The sequence below is a fragment of the Nuphar pumila genome, chromosome 12 (genome assembly GCF_984573655.1).
Source record: "Nuphar pumila chromosome 12, dmNupPumi1.hap1.1, whole genome shotgun sequence".
Lineage (NCBI taxonomy): Eukaryota > Viridiplantae > Streptophyta > Magnoliopsida > Nymphaeales > Nymphaeaceae > Nuphar > Nuphar pumila.
Window position 1 is genome coordinate 56,737,148 of NC_143260.1, and position 18,379 is coordinate 56,755,526.

Below are 18,379 nucleotides of genomic sequence, written 5' to 3' on the forward strand. Positions count from 1 at the left end.
GTCAGGCTCAACCGGGCTCTATGTAGAAAATAGTGTCATCTGTGACACTACGCACTGTGCTTCCATCCCTTCTACCTCCAAATGTAGTATCATGACTCTCTTGACATGAAGAACTGAGATTAGTCTCATCTGAGAGACTGGTCAAGAAATGAGAGTCCAGGACCGACCGACTATCAATGAATGCAACTTCAAACAAGTGGTGAATATGATCAGGCTTGACTTGGTCAAGCACCTTCTACATCTGTACCTCTTGCTTACTAAAAACAATCGGTGATCCTAAAGGCTGAGAAAATGGGGCTCTATATGATGATAATACATGCTGTGAGTCTGGCCCCTTCTGCTGAGGTATCATGGAGATCGACTCGTCAGTAGAAATGATATGGGGTTCATGAGTCGATTCCTGAGTGGGGTGACACGCCTTCCCATACTGAAGGGATGTAACAGATTCGACTTGCTTATGATGTGAATCAGTGGGTTGCAAGTCAAATGACATGGAATCCTCTCCCTATGAGACAACAGACTGACTATGAAGGTTCCCCTGGCTTTGCCTAGTGAAAGTCTCAACCAACTGTCCCATTTGAGTCTCTAGCTTGGCTATTGACTGCGTATGGGAGCTCAAAAGTTGTAATATCCTATCTTGGAAGGATTGACTAAATGAAGGCTCATGAGAATGGGGTTGAGTATAAGCATGTTGGGCTGGGGGATGAACCTGTGAAAAAATGGGATGCGAGTAACCTTGTGAAGGGTTACTGGGTCTATACTGTGTCTGGGAGGGATGATGGGATGAGGAAATAAACTGGTTTCGCCAACCTGGGTTATATGAGGATGTAAATGAATCGGGCATGGGTTTAGCGAAACCTTGGGCAGCATTCACCTGCTCCTGAACGAATTCAGGATATAATGGCGCTGCCGGACAATCTGAAACACAGTGTGCAGGGCTAGCACATAGCTCGCACACTCTTTCTACTGGATTTCTCGAGGAATTGGCTAGGAATTGATCTAACTTCCTAGCCAACTGGTCAACCTTGGTACGTAATTCTAACTCGGACCCAACTTCGGAAATCCCAACCTTCTTAGGACCACTAGACAGAGATGTAGTCCTATCGAGCCGTGAAGACAAGGTGTGATGCATCGTGTTTTCACGCAAGGTCTCAAATAAAGACCACGCCTCGTCCTCACTCTTGAGCATAAAAGTGCCCCCACAAGACGAATCAACCATTTGACGATGCTTTTCAGTAAGCCCGTCATAAAAATACTGCACCAACTGCCAACGAGGCACCTAGTGATAGGGACACTTGCGGAGAAGATCTTTCAATCTCTCCCAAGACTCGTGAAATTGTTCTCCCTCAATTTGAGAAAAACTAGTTATAGCTTTACGAAACTGATTTGTTTTACCAATTGGGAAGTATTTTTTTAAAAATTCTCTTTGCATTCCTTCCCAAGTAGTAATACGAACCGTCTCAAGAGATTTTAGCCAGTGCTTGGATTTATCTTTGAGAGAGAACAGAAACAAAGTCAACCGCATAGCATCATCTCCAAAGTTATTGATTCGCACAGTCGAGCAAATCTCAAGGAATTCATCGAGATGACGATATGGGTCCTCATTACTAAGGCCATAAAACAAGGGTAACATTTGAATTACACTGGCCTTAATCTCAAAATGGCTCGCTCCTACATCAGGTCTCGTGATGCAGGAGGTGGGAGTATACGTATTTGGCATGAAGTACTCCCTCAAAGGACGGATCAATTGATGATCGTCAGCCATTGCGTACACCTTGGAGTAGACCGGTGTAGCACACGTCCTAACTTTGGGTTTTCTACCTAACTAACACACTAAGCAGCCAAACCACGCAAACCACAAAGCGAGTAGACTAAAAACAACAAAAACTAAACAAACACCACGCAGTTACACATATTAGAGATTATGCAAAGAAATATGAAATCTATGTGTACGGTACCAATCGTACACAGTCACCTCTAAGGGGGTCCTAGTAGGTGGGTTGTGCAGAAAAATAAGCTCTTCTCTAAGATATGCACATACGTGGTTCTAAACCTAAATGCAACACAAACACTAGGCAATAAAGTAAATACTAATATTACGCCGTTCCCTGGTAACGACGCCAAAAATTTGATGTCTTCTTTTAAATCGTTGTAATTTTGAAAATATTTTTAAATGTAAAACATGTGAAAACCAGACATCAAATAATAAAAACCGGTTCTCACTAGTGGATGAGACCGGGTCGAACTCAGGGAACGGGAATATTTTGTATTCAAGCACACAAATCTAAACTATTCTTTATTGCCGAATTATTGAAATGTAAAATGTTCAGAAAATTAAAAACAACTAACTATTACAACAAATGAATACCCTTCGCAGAGGGCGTAAAGTGCAATATTTACAAACCCAATCAAATTCCTAATTCTAAACTAAAAAGTAAAAAGACTTTATTCTTCGTACTTCGTGTCACGTAATCACTTCCGCTCCAGTCCCGTGCTATCCTGCACAATTCAAATGAACACAAGCAGTACACCAGATAGAAGTAAAAACTATATTAAGCAAATTATACTAATTCATTGCTTAAAAACATGAAAGAATTCTAATGACAATTAAAACTGTATTTAACAATTGACACTTAACCAAATTTCAACTCACTAATACTTAACTACATGAAATCTAACTATTTCAATTAACTAATAGTGAAGACAATTAACAACTAACACTTCCTCAACAAAACATGAAAAATACACGATTAAGGAATTGAATCAAGGACTTGATATGAAACAAGAAGACTAGTAAACTGAAAATAGCATAAAAAGGAATTGTAAAAACAGATATTTGGTAAAAAACATATTTAAAAACAGGAATTACATGTAATGAAAGACAGGAAACCTAAAAAATTGAATTCAGGAGATGAAAAACAAGGAATTACTAAAAAAAAAATTGAAGAAAAACTAAATGTAAAGGAAGACATGAGAATTTTCAGAAAACACAATAATCAATGAAATCAGAAAAACAATCAGAAATCGGTTAAAAATAACTATCATTACAATTGAAAAACAAGGAAACTGAAATCTAATTCAGTAAGCAATCAGAAACACAAAACAAACTAACTATCATTACAATTGAAATGAAATGTGTACTAAAACAGGAAATCCTATGATGAATGAAAAAATTATGATGAACCAGAATTGGAAATCAAACAACACGAATCTAAAATTGAACAAGATTAAAACAGGGATGAAGAGCTGATGCTAAGATTAAAGTTTTATTTACCAGTTTTTTTCTTTTTTTTCTTTCTTTCTGAAACAAAACATAAACACACAGATGATCGATTGAAAAAGAAAACAGAAAAAAAAAACGAAGAAGAAGTAGATGAAGAATTGGAATAAGATGAAGAGGAGGAAGAAGTAGAAGAAGAAGAGGAAGAGGAAGAGGAAGAAGAAATTGGAAGAAGAAACAGATCGGATGAAGAAAAATTGGAGGAATAAGAAGAAGAGACTGAAGAAATTGGAAGAAGATCTGAAGATGAAAGAAGAAGAAGAAGTTGCAGAAGAAGAAGATTCGGATGAAGAAGAAATGAAAAAGAAGAGGAGGAATAAAACTCACCGTGAACCAGAAGAGGGATTAGGGAAAGAAGGGCGGCGGCCTCCACCATGCGCCATTCACCAGACTGAAGAGTCCTCCACCGCTGCCGGCTGGAATGTAGACAGAGAAAGAGAGAGAATGGGAAGGTAGGGAAGAGGAGATGCCGGTGTTAGTGGAGGATGGTGAGAAAAGAGGGAAAGAAAGGGAAAGAGGGGAAAACCAGAGGAGGTTTCAGGCGTATGGAAGAGTGTAAACACCCCAAATTTTCACTCACCTTCTTGACATCGCCCTCAATCGGCACATTTCAATTCTCCGGAAGCAATGAAGGGCAAAATGGTCATTTTCCGAGTTTAAACCTTGCAGAAAGTCCAAAATTTCATTCTTGAGCCTCAAAATTTCTATATTTAGGTTCAGAGACATCTTCAAATGGCAAAATTTTAAAATCCTTTTTCTGGACAAAAAGCTAAAATTTCCAACTCCGAGCTCAGAGTGACATTTCATAGAACATGTCTTTACATAGCATTGCATCATTTCACTGCACAGCATGTCATTTTGAGATCCAGAACTCATGATTTTCAAAATTGTCCATCCAGATTTGATTTTTAAACTTTTCAAAATTGATTTTTAAAACCCTGGGTTTTCAAAATTGCCAATCTTTCCCATTTTACCCCCAGGACTTTGAATTACAAAATTTTTTCTCAAGAAAAACAATCTGGATATTTGGATATTGATTTTAAAGATTTTATCTCAAAACTTTTTGCAAAAAGGATTTTAAATCTCTTTACAAATTTTTTTACATTTATCCATATTTTGCCCTGAAAACCCAATTTTTCCAAATTCTTGAAAAACAAATAATGTTTTATCTCGTATCTTCAAATAAACGGAGTGGGACCCGCCTTTGAACTAGCATCATACTAAGACTCTCAGGTAAGTTGTTTATTCTCAAGCGGGACCCACCCGAAGTCATACCAATTTGCAAAATTTTCTTTTTTTTAATTTCTTATTTATTTATTTATTTATTTTAGTGGGCCCACACACATGTGGCACCCTATTTGAAAATAAAAAGATTTTACAAAACAAAATAAAGCTTTATTTTCAAAAGGATTTTAAAAATGGATTGAGATGGCATTTCCATAAAAGCCTCTCATTTATTTCAATGCTCATTTTTTTTTTTTTTTATTTGTTTAAATAATTTTTGTTTTAAGAAGGAGGCAGCCTTAAATGGCACAGCCGAACTTCCAAAATAAAAAAAGTAATAAATTTGATTTCCATCTAAACTTAGGAAATGAAACAAGGTTTTGGAAAAACAAAGAGGCGCCTCTTTTAAAAATAGCAAGTTTTCAAAGCAATGAGGCATCGGTTTCACGCCTTTGCAAAAATTTTCAACAAAATTTTCAAAAAAAAAAAAAAAATTTAACGGAAGCTCATTAAGGGGGAAGGGGATGCGTTTCTTTTGGGGGAGGAAAGGAAAGTTTTTTTTTAGAAAGGGAGACACTCACGAAGGGAAGAGTGGGGGATTTTTTTTGAATTGGGGGTGTCGTTCTTTGCAAGAGGCTCAAGGTGGAAAGAGGCGGTTTTACCTTCTTGATTCCATCTTCAGCCACAGGTCGTCCACCACCCAGTCTTCATCTTCTTCAGCCAACTTCTGCATCTCTTTCAGCCACAACAGGAGGTCCAACGGCTGCTGCCCAGCCCTCTTTCAGCCCAGCCGCAAGGGATATACCAGATCCAACAGAAGAACCAGCCATCTCCAACCTACCAACAAGAGCCCATCCCTCTTTAGCCCAGCCATCTCGGTCTTCCACCTCCATCTTATTTTAGCCCTACCAACAGAAGCCCCAGCCGCAGGAGCTCCTTTGCCGTGGTCTTCCATCACCAGGAGCGCCATCCTCTATCCAACGTGAAGGAGCTCTTCTTCATTCAAGCCACAGCAGAGAACGCCCCTTTTCTGTTGTCTATAGCGTCCATTGGTGCAAGAGATCCAGCAACCTTTAGGTCTTATCGCAGTAAGCACTGGCCAAAAATCTTTTTACGGTTTGTTTCATTCTTTATATCGCCCCTTTCCTCCATCCAGCGTAAAAAAAAAATTTATAGAAAATAAAAACAGTATATCGCATGTTTTTCCTTCCTCTTTCCAATTTTGATATTTGATTCTCATTGTTTTTCTGTTTTTGCTATTTTGATTTTTCTTTTCCTCGTTCTTTTGATTATTCAAGTGTTGATTTGATCTTTTATTCTAATTCATAGTAATTTTGCTTTGCTTTCCATTCACTATAGGATGTCCTATTCTGCAAAAATTTTATTTCCTGTGTTATCATATTATATACAGTTTTTCAAGTTTTAGTTGTTACACGATTTCCTGTCATTTAATCACTTCTTGTTTTCTTACAAAATAATTTTCTGTCTTTAGTTATTTCACGTTCCAGTTTTGAAATTAATTTCCTGTTTTCCAAGTGTTTTTTTTTTCATTTCCAGTTGTGTATTGCCTGATTGCTTCAAGTCATTTCCTATTGTTGTAATACTAAGTTCCCTAGTTGTTTTCAATCTGAATTTCCTGTTTTTATTTCTGAATGCCTTGTCTGTTTCTATTCTGATTTGCTGTTTGTTTCATTCTTTAAATTTCTGTTTTACATTGCAGTTATTTTCCTATTTGACATTGATCTTCCTGTAATTCTGATTTTGTTAATTCTTTGCTTTTTAATTTTCTGTGTTCATTTACTTTCGCAGTGTCATGTATTTGATTTCCTCAGTTTTTGAAATGTTTGATTTCCTGCTGATCATCATTTTCCAATTACATGTTTACTTTTTGTCTTTGTGAGGTTTTCGTAGATTTTAATCTTATCCCTTAATGTTTGATATCATTCAAACATAGAGATCTCAACCCTTAACTGGAAGTGGCTGCACCTGGGAGCTGATTAAGTTGCTGCCAAAAACCTGTTTCAAGAAGCTATGAAAATTTGTTTTTTTTTATGAAGCATTTCTTTTGAAGGCCAAGTCTGGCCAATATACGCATGCTCAAGAAGATACACCTCGGATCTATGCATAGGTTGATTGGTAGATAGAACTATTCATTGATATCTACAAAAAGGGAAATCCATCAACCCCTTGTAAACAATTTGTTAAGCTGTCCATTTTCTGCTGCAAGTGTGCAGTCTTGATATTTGGCCATATTCATGAACAGATATCTCTATATCCAATCGTGCTCTCCTAACCATCTTTGGCGTGCTTCATTATGGATATATGGGGAAACTCCATACCCAGTTTCACTGAAAAATACAGTATAATTTGAGAATTACAGCTGTGTAAAATCCCCTACAGAAACTGTATATACCTGTAATTTCTGGTTTTACCCATTATATGTAATTTCCATTAGTATGTACGTATTTTCTCATTATATGTATATATATAGGTATATCTATGTATATCTACCTATATGTATATGTATATATATATGTATATATATATATATAGATATATACTTATATATATATCCCTTCATGTGCCCTTATTTCCATATATGAACATCTATATATTTTCTCATGTAAATACACTTCCATTGATACATATCATTTAGCATCAATTTTAGAAATTTCTGATATACACCTCTTTGTTGTATATAATATGTATATGTATATACCCATTTTTTTGGTTATCTTGTACTAACTCTCATTTTGCAGGAAAATCTAGAAGATGCTGATTCCTTGGCTTCATTTCATTTTTTTTCTTTATGTTATGCAATGTAACAATCCAATGTAAACCTTGGAATAAGATTTACTTTTACTGCTTAGATTAGGCCGTAACTCATATAGTTTGATTTCAGTAATATCCTGATTCTATGATGCATATATCTCAATTTTTCAAATTCACCGTGGATGAACACGAATGGCACGTGCACCAACTCTTAGAGAGTTGATGAAATCGGTGGAGTCCATATTTACGGCCCTAGTCGGAATATGGACGAGACCCAGATCCATCATCTCTCTACCAGTCACATTGAGCCTACACTCTTAGGCTATCTTGAAAATGCACCTCATATTTTCAATATTTTCAAAATATTGTGAATTAACTCAAATAAACCCTGAATATATTCATGGCCACAGTCAGAATATGTGAAGGATTTACTTTGGCTTAATCCACATTTTTCCAACAAATTTTTCAGAAAGTTTTTCAAAGTGCATTCATTCATTCAAATCATCTGCATCATTCGTTTTTCTCATGATTTTCTCAAAAGATTTTCATTTCATGGAGTCGATTTCTCAAGAAACTATGATGATATTCGGAGTTGGATTTTCCAAATCAAAGTTTTCCTATGATTTTCCCTAAAAAGTTATTTTCTTAAGATCCATTTTCAAAAGGAATTTTCATCTTTCTCAAGAATCCAAGTTGATTTTCAGATATTTAAAAAAAAAAACAAATTCTCAAGATTTCAATTTCCTAAGCTTTGAATTTCCTTCTCCAAAGAGTTTTCCTACAAATTTTCCATCATTTTCCTAAGAAAATTATCAAAGTCCGAGTTTTCCTGAGAAGTGCTTTCCTTTCAAGTATTCATCTTTTCTCAAGAATTCCTTCCAATTTTCCCGAGATTCTCATTTCTTCATAGTTTTCCAAGTCTTTATAACTTTCTCAAACTTTTCCTGAGATTCTCATTTCTTCAGGGTTTTCTAAGTTTTTATAAACTTTCTCAAAATTTTCTCGAGATTCTCACTTCTTCAAGATTTTCCAACTCTTTATAAACTTTCCCGAGATTTTCAAACCTTCTTCGTCTGAGTTTTCCTGAGAGATTGATTTCCATCTTTTCTTGAGAAATGCTTTTCAAACTCCAAATGTTTTCTAAGCATACATCATAGTTTTCCAACCCATATTTTACCAAATCTCATAGCACATGCCTGAATTCTCTGTGCATTTAGGATAGAACAGGATTTCGGTAATTTCACTAAGTCAAGCACAATTTTGGTCCTTGGTTCGATTACCCCTGTTAAAGGCGGCAGGAACGGTCGAACCTCGTACCGACAGGTCGAGCCCCATCCCATGGATTTTCCCGCAATTTTCAAAACGGAGGCAAGTATTTCAAAACAAATTCCAAAAATCCGGTCAAGTTTGAATCGCGAAAGCATTTCCCTCTCTCTTCCGCAAGGAAAAGAAGACGGGAAAAAATTTGCGACGAAAACAGGTTTGGCGACCGTGATGGGACCTGTCCTTGTCTGACCTAAATTATGCTTGACTTAGTCCAATTATCAAAATTATGTTCACAACATGTCAGCTCTTTACTTTCAATATCATGTGAGCCTAGGAGCCTAGATTCTGACCTAGCTGACATTTATTGCATATAGCTTAGGTATGGTTTGGTAGGACTATATTGAGGAGATATTTTCATGCTCACATAAGACTTAGGTCTGAATACAACTCTCCTCAATTTAGGATCTGAATGCAAACAATGTATGCTTCTTCAAAGATTTTCAAAATCTATCTCTCTAGGATTTAGAGCCATCTATTTCTTGCATGTGATCATTTTTTCAAACCCCAATTACCTATCATTACTCGGTCTTCACGTTGCTGGGCTCTCTTCCAGAACCCTAGTTTGGGACAGAGCCTCACAACTGGGCCAATTATTTGGGTTAACACCCCCCTACCACGTACCGCGGGCCACAGTTTGAAGTATATCGGTAGGCGCTCAAGGATGTTGGAAAACCTTACCTTAGAACTGGAGTTGAAATTATATGCCACGTACCTCGAATTTTGGTTCGGGTATATCTGCGTAACTGGATTGGACAAAGATGATCTGAACCTAGAGTTAGGATTAAGGTCCTACAACTGTTTTCAAAATGATGCATCTAGAGTCAGCCTTTTAGGGAGTGCTGTATGTGCATAAATGTTTGTGCAGGATGTGATTGTTTGTATGCTACCTTTATTTCTCACATTTTTCCCAAAAATATTTTCAAATACCCATATTTCTCATCTTTTCCTTTTATTTTCTCAAACCCTGGATGATTTTCCCAAATATCCAATTTCCTTCAAAACTCCAGGTGATTTTTTTTCCTTTTTTCGTTCTACTGGATCTCGAATTTCCAGCTGCATTTTATCCTGCCTGCAATTTTCCAAAATCATATGTTTTCTCTCATTGGATTTTCAATTCTTTTGTCTATTTGCAAAAATTCTTCACCTTATTTTCCTCGTGCATACCTTGATTATTGCGGTGGAAATTATTGACCCACTTGTCTTCTCCTTATTCTAAATTCGTTTGCGGATTGTTTTTCAAGAGATATCTCTTTCCTTCAAAATGGTGTTTTTCCTCGTGGTTGACGACCTCGCCTAGGTAACAAGGCACATTTTCCGTTGTTATTTCTCTTACAAAGAATGACAACACAATTGTCGTGATTTCAGCAGCAACTCCATCCCTAGTAATGGGATATTCTTCCAATTGTCTACCATATCATCAATAATCATTTTTTTTCCAATCCAAAATTTCCTCAGAGTCTAATCAAGACTTCATCCTGCAGAGAGCATCCACAACATTTGATAGTTCGAACAAGGTCAGGAAGAAGAACCACATCACCACAATACTCCTCAGCCTCAGAAGAAGAGATGGGCTCCCCGCGATCCGAGAGGAGTCAAGAGCAACAGCAAGGGGAGGATGGCATAGACCCGCAGATGTATGCCATGTTCCAGAAAATGATGACCAAAATGATGAGTGAACAGGCTGGGACCAATGCAGAGAAGAACCCATTCAGAGAGAAGTTCCATGGGCACAAGGATAAGAAGACTTCCAAGAAGCAAGTTCTGCCAGAAGAAATTTCAGATGAATCAAAATCAGAGGAAGACACCGATGAAGAATATGAGGTGCCTCCGGCATTTCAGAAACAGAGCCGAGAACAAAGGAGGAGTCACAAATCAAAAGATCAAGTTGCAGAAGAGCTCTTGCAGACACAGTTCAGGGAAATGGCCAAAGTGGTTAAAGATCTGCAAGCTCGCGACAAGGGCAAGAAAGTCTTCACTAGCGAAGATTTTTATGATGGATTAAAAGGAGACGAAGATCTGGAAAACCTGCCCCGCAAGTTCATTAAGTTCGATGGTCCTGGTGATCCCAAAGCCCATCTCGCAATGTTCTTCGCCGAATGCTCCAAATTCAAGAGAGACAATAGGGCCCTATTTCTCTGTTTTCCTCGTAGCCTAGAAGGCACTGCCGCCAAGTGGTACTCTGAGCATATCAATCCAATCGAGCTGCGAGAATTCGATAAGGTGGTCAACCTATTCATTGAGCGATTTCTGTTCAATACTGAAGCGCTCCCAACATTGAGCCATCTCTGCAATCTAAGGCAGAATGATAGTGAAAAAGCAAGGGACTTCATTCGCAGATGGAGAGAGACCTGCAACAAAATGAGGGATCCTATATCAGAAAGGCATGCTTTATCCTGAATCCTCAACAATTTTTCGCAACCTCTGAGAGGATTAATCTCTACCTCACCCTCCAAGTCTTTCGTTGAACTCATTGAACGAGCTGAATGGCTCGAAATGGGAGTAGAGAATGGAGTCTATAAAGGCCTTACCATTGCAAGAAACAGTCAAGATGCCAAAAAGAAGGCTCACTTCACTTTTGCGGCCAAATCTTTCAATAATAGCAAGGGCAACAAGAATGATCATGGCAACAGTTTGGAGAGAATCAAAAGGCAAAAAGGGAAGGACATCAACAGTGATAAACCTCTCCAATTTAGCCCTCAGCATCAAAAGAAAGACCAGGAAAAATCAAAGCGCAAGGACTGGAGAACTGATCGAGAATTCACCCCTCTGGATCAGACACTCGAGAGTATACTCGAGTATATGCTTGAGAAAGACCTTGTTCGGTTACCTAAAGCCAGTGATCCTCCAGCAATTATGGGCAAATTCAAAGAACAGTTTTGCAAATTTCATCGAGCAGTAGGGCATGATACAGAAAACTGCTTCGTCCTTAAGAACATTGTTCAAGACCGCATTGACAAGAAGCTCCTCGTTGAAGATGGAAAAGAGGACTAGTCATCCTGACTAAGCTTTTTCCACAATCATTCCAGAAGATGACAATGCCAACAATTTCCCATTTTTTATCTTGTTTTTTCAAAAAGAATAATGTAATCCCATTCTCCTTCCTTGATTTTAAAGCATCAATAAAGTCATCGAATTTTTCAATAGCTTGGCGCCATCTTATTTGCTTCTTCCTCCTTTTCAAAATGTCTATCTTGTGAGGAATGATCTTGAGGACGTATATTAATCAATAAGCTTGTCAATTTTTTTTTTTTATTCAAAATTTTCCTCCCCAGTCACACTGGGGCATTTTTTTGAAAATTTATCTTTACCTCAAAACATCCTGTATGCAGGCAGGATAAACCAATCTCTCATTTTGCATATATATGCACTCATTTGCATTAATTCTGCATTCATTTACATCAATTTGCATTTAATCATATTCATTTACATTAAATTTACATCAACATTTCCCCTTCAGGTTAAGGGATAAACCTGAATCATTTTCCATAATTCTTCAATTTCGACCTCCGGGTCATCCAATCTCCAATTTTTAAACTACCAAAATTCTCAATTTCGACCGCCAGGTCATCCAATTTCCATTCTTCGTTCAGGATAAGGGGATAATCCTGAAACCATTCATAAAAGTAATCCAACTCTCTATAATGATCCTCGTTCTTCAGTGAACTGATAGCGTTCCCAAGTGAACTGATAGTCGTTCTTCATCGAACTGATAGTGTTCCAAGTGAACTGATAGTCTTTCCTCATCGAACTGATAGCGTTCCCAAGTGAATTGATAGTCGTTCCCAAGTGAACTGATAGTCGTTCTTCATCGAACTGATAGTGTTCCAAGTGAACTGATAGTCGTTCTTCATCGAACTGATAGTGTTCCCAGTGAACTGATAGTCGTTCTTCATTGAACTGATAGTGTTCCCAGTGAACTGATAGATGTTCCTCATTGAACTGATAGTGTTCTAGCGAACCGATGGTCGTTCTTAATTGAACTGATATTATTCCCACCGATGGTCGTTCTTAATTGAACTGATATTGTTCCCAAGCGAACTGATAGTCGTTCTTCATTGAACTGATAGTGTTCTAAGTGAACTGATAGTCGTTCTTCATCGAACTGATAGTGTTCCCAAGCGAACTGATAGTCGTTCTTCATTGAACTGATAGTGTTCCAAGTGAACTGATAGTCGTTCTTCACCGAACTGATAGTGTTCCAAGCGAACTGATAGTCGTTCTTCATCGAACTGATAGTGTTCCAAGTGAACTGATAGTTGTTCTTCATTGAACTGATAGTGTTCCAAATGAACCGAGGGTCGTTCTTCATTGAACTGATATTATTTCCAGCGATGGTCGTTCTTAATTGAACTGATATAGTTCTCAATGAACCGATGGTCGTTCTTCATTGAACTGATATTATTTCCAGCGATGGTTGTTCTTAATTGAACTGATATAGTTCTCAACAAACCGATGGTCGTTCTTAATTGAACTGATATTGTTCCCAGTAAACTGATAGTCGCCTCCTTTGGGGAAAGGAGAGGATAATTTTCATCACGGATGTGTTGAACCGGACCTCAAATGCTCACTTTCACCCAAGATTTCAAGAAAATTTTGTCAATTTGTCAATCAATTATTTGTTGATTTCAAAAACTTTATTATACAAACCCTTACCTCAGTCTATCTTCAGCATTACTTCCAAAAGAGTGAAGCTTTTGCGAAAAGAGATTCAAAACTTCAAATGCTTTCTATTGGCCAACCAAAAGGATGAAGGATAAATCCTCGATATGGCCAGCAAAGAAGATTCAGTGTTATTGCAAAGACATAAATGATTTATATTGATCGCAGTCAATGGCGCATCTTTAAAGATTATTCTTGTAAAATAAGGCAGTGGAAATATCCTGAGCGCTAGAAAAGAGAGCATTTACCCAAGCCCTGTCTCCTCAAGCTGCAATTAAATATCCGCAAAAGGGATCTCTCACCTGTCGTCAAGATGAAGGCAAATTAAGCGAGTAGACCCCGGGGCCAAAGAAGATTCAAAACATCTCCAAGATGACGGAGTTTGCGACGAATCCTTCCATGAAAAGTCCCAAGCACTGTCGAGATGAAGGCAGATGCGATGAACCTCCCGACAATCCCTAAAAGATATTTAATTTCAGCTATCATCCAAAGATCTCTAAACCCAAGAGCCAATATCGTCAAAGAAGGATCGAAACATCTCCAAGTTGAAGGAGTTTGTGACATACTCTTCCCAAAAGAGAGCGAGAGAGGAAAAAGAAAGAGAGAAAAAGTCAGAACATCTCCAAAATGAAGGAGAATGCAACAAAAAACTCAAAAGAGCCAAAAGAGTGCAGAAAGATTATCATGAGAGAAGCTCCCAGGATATCAAACTGCCAAAATTTGCCAAGAATTTCTTTAAATTTGTGCAATTCTATTATCAATATTCTTTCATCAGTTGCTTTCATAATATCAAATTCTCTTTCTTGTTCATATCAAGGAGATTGATAATTTCTTTGAAGAAGGTCAATCGCAAGCAATTTGGATGCTAAATCTTGATTCTACGAAGTGAATCTCGTTTGGAGGTAATGCTTCAGGTAGAAAACAAGGAATATCTTTGCAACAATGTGCATCATTTTCAATTACTTTGAATCAACAAAATTTTCAACATTTTGACAATATTTTCTAGCTATCCTGACGTTAAGTGAGAGCTTGATGTCCATATTGATGTATCTTGACCCCTTCGAGAGAGTTTCCTTTATCATCTTTCATATTGTTGAAAGATTAGCCTTCTCTCCGAATGGATTACCTTTGTCATCTTTTTGCATTGTCAAAAGAGTTGCCTTACTCTTCTCTGAAAGAGTTTGCCTTGTCTGTCTTTTCATATGGCCGAAAGAGTTACCTTATTCTTCGTTGAAAAAATTGCCTTATTCCTTTGGATTACCTTTTGTCATCTTTCGCATTGTCGAAAGAATTGCCTTGTTCCTTTGGATCACCTTATCATCTTTCACATTGTCGAAATAGTCGTCTTACTCCTTACCTTCTTCATATTTCACGATGATGAAAATTCACCGGATCGTCTTGATCATTTTCCCAAAATTGCCTCTTACAATTCTATTTCCATTGCTTCGTTCATCTTCAAGAAAAGTTGTCTTATTCACCTTCTAATATTCCATTTTCTGCCCAATCAGGTTAAGGGTACAAACCTGAGCCTCCGTCGAAGAGGTATTTCATTTTCCGCCCAATCAGGTTAAGGGTACAAACCTGGGCCTCCTTTGATGAGGTATTCCATTTTTCAGCCCAATCAGGTTAAGGGTATAAACCTGGGCCTCCTTTTATGAGGTATTCCATTTTTCTGCCCAATCAGGTTAAGGGTACAAACCTGAGCCTCCATCGAAGAGGTATTTCATTTTTTGCCCAATCAGGCTAAGGGTACAAACCTGAGCCTCCGTCGAAGAGGTATTTCATTTTCCGCCCAATCAGGTTAAGGGTATAAACCTGGGCCTTCTTTGATGAGGTATTTCATTTTCAGCCCAATCAGGTTAAGGGTATAAACCTGGGCCTCCTTTGATGAGGTATTTCATTTTCAGCCCAATCAGGTTAAGGGTATAAACCTGGGCCTCCTTTGATGAGGTATTTCATTTTCAGCCCGATCAGGATAAGGTTATAAACCTGAGCCTCCTTTGATGAGGTATTCCATTTTTTAGCCCAATCAGGTTAAGGGTATAAACCTGGGCCTCCTTTGATGAGGTATTCCATTTTCTACTCGATCAGGATAAGGGTATAAACCTGAGCCTCATTTAATGAGGTATTCCATTTTCAACCCGGTCAGGTTAAGGGTTAAGCCTGAGCTTCGTTTCTACACGATGTATTTTCTGTCCCATCCAGGTCAAGGGCACAAATCTGAATTTCACTCTCACAGAGTGAGTCTTTACTCTTCATTTCTCCATTTCATATCTACCATATTCCTCAGGTTAATTTCTTCATACCCAGTTAGATCCTTCTAACTGGGGCATTTTTATATAGCCCAAATTTGGTGTGTTTTCTTTGCCACTAAGCTCAACCATAAGCCGGCTTAGTAGCAAAGAGGGGCATCTGTAAACACCCCAAATTTTCACTCACCTTCTTGACATCGCCCTCAATCGGCACATTTCAATTCTCCGGAAGCAATGAAGGGCAAAATGGTCATTTTCCGAGTTTAAACCTTGCAGAAAGTCCAAAATTTCATTCTTGAGCCTCAAAATTTCTATATTTAGGTTCAGAGACATCTTCAAATGGCAAAACTTCAAAATCCTTTTTCTGGACAAAAAGCTAAAATTTCCAAGTCCGAGCTCAGAGTGACATTTCATAGAACATGTCTTTACATAGCATTGCATCATTTCACTGCACAACATGTCATTTTGAGATCCAGAACTCATGATTTTCAAAATTGTCCATCCAGATTTGATTTTTAAACTTTTCAAAATTGATTTTTAAAACCCTGGGTTTTCAAAATTGCCAATCTTTCCCATTTTACCCCCAGGACTTTGAATTACAAAATTTTTTCTCAAGAAAAACAATCTGGATATTTGGATATTGATTTTAAAGATTTTATCTCAAAACTTTTTGCAAAAAGGATTTTAAATCTCTTTACAAAATTTTTTACATTTATCCATATTTTGCCCTGAAAACCCAATTTTTCCAAATTCTTGAAAAACAAAAAATGTTTTATCTCGTATCTTCAAATAAATGGAGCGGGACCCGCCTTTGAACTAGCATCATACTAAGACTCTCAGGTAAGTTGTTTATTCTCAAGCGGGACCCACCCGAAGTCATACCAATTTGCAAATTTTTCTTTTTTTTAATTTCTTATTTATTTATTTATTTATTTTAGTGGGCTCACACACATGTGGCACCCTATTTGAAAATAAAAAGATTTTACAAAACAAAATAAAGCTTTATTTTCAAAAGGATTTTAAAAATGGATTGAGATGGCATTTCCATAAAAGCCTCTCATTTATTTCAATGCTCATTTTTTTTTTTTTTGATTTGTTTAAATAATTTTTGTTTTAAGAGGGAGGCAGCCTTAAATGGCACAGTCGAACTTCCAAAATAAAAAAAGTAATAAATTTGATTTTCATCTAAACTTAGGAAATAAAACAAGGTTTTGGAAAAACAAAGAGGCGCCTCTTTTAAAAATAGCAAGTTTTCAAAGCAATGAGGCATCGGTTTCACGCCTTTGCAAAAATTTTCAACAAAATTTTCAAAAAAAAAAAAAAAATTAACGGAAGCTCATTAAGGGGGAAGGGGATGCGTTTCTTTTGGGGGAGGAAAGGAAAGTTTTTTTTTAGAAAGGGAGACACTCACGAAGGGAAGAGTGGGGGATTTTTTTTGAATTGGGGGTGTCGTTCTTTGCAGGAGGCTCAAGGTGGAAAGAGGCGGTTTTACCTTCTTGATTCCATCTTCAGCCACAGGTCGTCCACCACCCAGTCTTCATCTTCTTCAGCCAACTTCTGCATCTCTTTCAGCCACAACAGGAGGTCCAACGGCTGCTGCCCAGCCCTCTTTCAGCCCAGCCGCAAGGGATATACCAGATCCAACAGAAGAACCAGCCATCTCCAACCTACCAACAAGAGCCCATCCCTCTTCAGCCCAGCCATCTCGGTCTTCCACCTCCATCTTATTTTATCCCTACCAACAGAAGCCCCAGCCGCAGGAGCTCCTTTGCCGTGGTCTTCCATCACCAGGAGCGCCATCCTCTATCCAACGTGAAGGAGCTCTTCTTCATTCAAGCCACAGCAGAGAACGCCCCTTTTCTGTTGTCTATAGCGTCCATTGGTGCAAGAGATCCAGCAACCTTTAGGTCTTATCGCAGGAAGCACTGGCCAAAAATCTTTTTACGGTTTGTTTCATTCTTTATATCGCCCCTTTCCTACATCCAGCGTAAAAAAAAAAATTATAGAAAATAAAAACAGTATATCGCATGTTTTTCCTTCCTCTTTCCAATTTTGATATTTGATTCTCATTGTTTTTCTGTTTTTGCTATTTTGATTTTTCTTTTCCTCGTTCTTTTGATTATTCAAGTGTTGATTTGATCTTTTATTCTAATTCATAGTAATTTTGCTTTGCTTTCCATTCACTATAGGATGTCCTGTTCTGCAAAAATTTTATTTCCTGTGTTATCATATTATATACAGTTTTTCAAGTTTTAGTTGTTACACGATTTCCTGTCATTTAATCACTTCTTGTTTTCTTACAAAATAATTTTCTGTCTTTAGTTATTTCACGTTCCAGTTTTGAAATTAATTTCCTGTTTTCCAATTGTTTTTTTTTCATTTCCAGTTGTGTATTGCCTGATTGCTTCAAGTCATTTCCTATTGTTGTAATACTAAGTTCCCTAGTTGTTTTCAATCTGAATTTCCTGTTTTTATTTCTGAATGCCTTGTCTGTTTCTATTCTGATTTGCTGTTTGTTTCATTCTTTAAATTTCTGTTTTACATTGCAGTTATTTTCCTATTTGACATTGATCTTCCTGTAATTCTGATTTTGTTAATTCTTTGCTTTTTAATTTTCTGTGTTCATTTACTTTCGCAGTGTCATGTATTTGATTTCCTCAGTTTTTGAAATGTTTGATTTCCTCAGTTTTTGAAATGTTTGATTTCCTGCTGATCGTCATTTTCCAATTACATGTTTACTTTTTGTCTTTGTGAGGTTTTCGTAGATTTTAATCTTATCCCTTAATGTTTGATATCATTCAAACATAGAGATCTCAACCCTTAACTGGAAGTGGCTGCACCTGGGAGCTGATTAAGTTGCTGCCAA